Raw genomic sequence first — 3,219 nt, forward strand, 5'->3', positions numbered from 1 at the left:
AGGCAAAGAAGTGAAGAAGGACATCATTGTGGAGTTGCTCTCGTGCACTTCCTCCGAGTTGTCCATCACACACAAAATAAATAGCAGCCACCTTAACGTTTTTGGTCCGTAGAGGCAAAAAGTTAAAATGGCTACAAAGCTTTTCTCGCAAGCCATAACGCGAGCTGCAAGCCTGGGCCACTTAAGCGCACACAACTGGGAGGAGTGTCATGCACTTTTTAAGCTTCTGAGTACTGCTTTAAAATCATAATTGGAGTATTCACACTTGCTTGGTTATCTGGTTATGTGGATATTTTTTTAACTATGTATACAAAAACAAAATACACTAGAGAATAATAATTTTTAACCAGATAACAAGGCAGGCCCGAATACCCCTAATATCTTTTATAAGTACAATACAATAACTTATTCTTTATAACATATTTTTCAGACTAATGACTGGTTTGACGTCATGAACGTCAGGGTTGCGTATCCTGACACAAGACCGCGGACACACGCATATGGTCTAGCTCTGGAAGTGCAAAATGACATTCTGCAAAGAATGGCGGATATGATGGCGGATATGCGAGTCATTGGAAAAACTAATCCACTACCTTTTCAGAAAGGTAATAATTGTAAAATTAATATTTACATCAATTATACCTATTTTTATATTTGTAGGAATTATACAGTCGATTTTAGCATTGAAGCTGTTGTACGAAGACTTACAAACGCGCTTCAACTTAAAGTACGTGTTAACGTACCGACTAAACCAGGAAGTATTGGAGAATTTTTTCGGCGTTATCCGGTCGAAAGGAGGCATGAATAACCACCCCGATCGCCAGGAATTTAAGTACAGGCTGCGCTCTTACATCCTCGATTACTTAGATTAAAATAGGGTACGCACTGCGACTAAGAGATCTACTGGTAATTTATTGTCTTATATACTTTGTTGAGGTATTATCTTTAACAAGATTTCCTTGACGCCCGATGCGGTCAGCGAAGAATTTGCCGATCAAGAGGAACACAAGCTGGAGTCCTTGGAGAACGACGGACTCGAGAATCTTGCCGGTTACATATGTCATAGGCTACATAGCGTAGTGCCTGACATGAGGGTGGAATGTGACGACGACAGCTTCACCTGGGTAAACCAACTAACCGAAGGTGGTTTGTCAAGGCCAACGGAGGCGATGATGACTCACATGCAGCAGCTGCAGAATGTGTTTGAAGAAATAAACGGCACTGGGTTGCAAGCAATGGCCAATTATGTGGGAGAACATATTAAAAAAGCTGAACATGTAAATTGCCACGACAGAATAAAGAGACTGTTTTTCCGTGCGCGAATGTTCATCAGAATTCGAACTCTGAACAGACAGATTTCTGATAGTACACGCTCTCGAAAGCGGAAATATCGTAAAATAATAAAATGAGGTAAGGTGAGATACATTTATTTCCATAAGATTTTATACTACAAATAATTGTTTTCGATTACACTTTTCAGCAACTCAAAAAATCGTTAAAAAATTGGCGAACCACGGCTGATAGCCCACAATAATGACTATGCAATCCAAGCATTGATTGTGTATTTTTATGTAAGTACACAATACACCTTTCTTATGTACATTTTTCAACTAATTTAATCATGTACATACATGTACATTTGTATTTTTTGGTTGTCCTTTTTTCGATGCAGGTTATAGCGCCAACTCAGTACTGGACGCACTACTTCAACCAGCTAGAATCAAGCATTTTATTCACTAAGCAAAAGTAAGTATACGCCGAAACCACCACTTTTTTAAACCAAAATATCTTTATTTGTAGTTTGTTAGTAAATCATTTTACATATTTTTCAGATGAAATGTATCAAGTTCCACGGTGGTCCCTTTCGAGACTTTTGCTTCTCACACACCTCTGTTATTGTAATATTGAAGAGCGATTATTCCTGGAGCTATACATTTTATGCCGCAGAATGAAGCGCTCCACATGCACATGTCGGAGATATGAACTAACTAAACACAGGTAATTTTACGCGGACACCACTAGTTTTCACTTTTATTCATCGACAAAGGAGTTAATTTAACACAACAACGCGTTTTCCAACATTTATTTTTATTAATATGCTACAATTTGTTAGAAGTTTCCTAAATCAATCGTCTGTGAATCAATTTGGGTTGCTTTGTTTACATTGTTTTGTTTATTTTTCCAGCGAAACAAGATGGCGTAGAACCCGCTCAAAAAATCGACTTTTTTCACTCTCTTGTTCTTACGTGATCTTGTGTCTTTCGTTCATGACTTGGTAGTACTATTTCATGGAAACCCATGATTCAATAATACAAGGTTCGATAAACTGACAGTTGTCTCTCTCCCACCGCTCCCTTAGCAGTGGCAGAGTGTTGCTTCTTTGCAAATTTACTTGGAAAAAGTGTAGTTTTGCTGTGAAATGGAAGAATAAGCTTTTATGTTTATTTGTATATGCATATTAAGCACATTTAACTGATGAAAATATAAATTGTTTTAAAATTGGTTGTTTACATAAATTTCTTAGTAGTCTTATTTTAATTTTGAGTCCTTTTGCATTTTTTATACAGCTAAATAACACATAAATTACGTAATTCACGTAGATGTATTAATATTTCGTTCAATATTTCGTTTAGACTGCCAGATTTCCTGCAAATACATTAGAATTTACAAAAGGAATTTCAGTACTAATTGCCTACTTTGCGCACTTTTCTACTACCATTTTCGCAATGCAACCTTTTGTAAGGGAGTGTCAAACCGCGGCCGTCAATAATTATCTAACCTTGTATTATTAATCATGGTGGAAACCTAATTGTGTACTTTCCATACATACATATATATACACGCATAATTACACCTTTAAGGTAAACTGCTTAATACATAAAAAGAGGAAGAATAGTTAAATAACGTAAATTTGTTTAAGGGAAAATTATTTGAACAAAGTTTAAATTGAATAAGTTGAATTAAAATAATTACATTAAATTCTATAGCGAAAACAAGGAAATATATATATTAAACTAACAAAATTAGACTAGATTAAATTGAACTGAATTAAATCAAATTAAATTAATTAAATAAAATAAGCTAAACCAATATAAAGGAAAATGAAAATTCAAATTTAGATAAAATGAATTTAAATTAATAACGATTTATAAATCATATGAATACGAAGTGGCCACAATATCATAAAATAAAATCAAATAAGTAGTTAAATAGAGTAAC

General features: G+C 34.9%; 1 long non-coding RNA gene across 1 annotated transcript; it reads left to right on the plus strand.

Moving 5' to 3' along the window:
• Positions 1-664: 664 nt before the first annotated feature.
• On the plus strand, positions 665-2,228 carry LOC108369609 (uncharacterized). The gene is made up of 5 exons (XR_001848539.1): positions 665-906; positions 985-1,410; positions 1,481-1,571; positions 1,673-1,746; positions 1,833-2,228. It is a non-coding gene; the product is annotated as an uncharacterized LOC108369609 (long non-coding RNA).
• Positions 2,229-3,219: the final 991 nt, after the last annotated feature.

This window comes from Rhagoletis zephyria, unplaced genomic scaffold, assembly GCF_001687245.7.
Source record: "Rhagoletis zephyria isolate East Lansing unplaced genomic scaffold, Rhagoletis_zephyria_1.1 Rzeph_scaffold_03766, whole genome shotgun sequence".
NCBI classification, from domain to species: Eukaryota; Metazoa; Arthropoda; class Insecta; order Diptera; family Tephritidae; genus Rhagoletis; species Rhagoletis zephyria.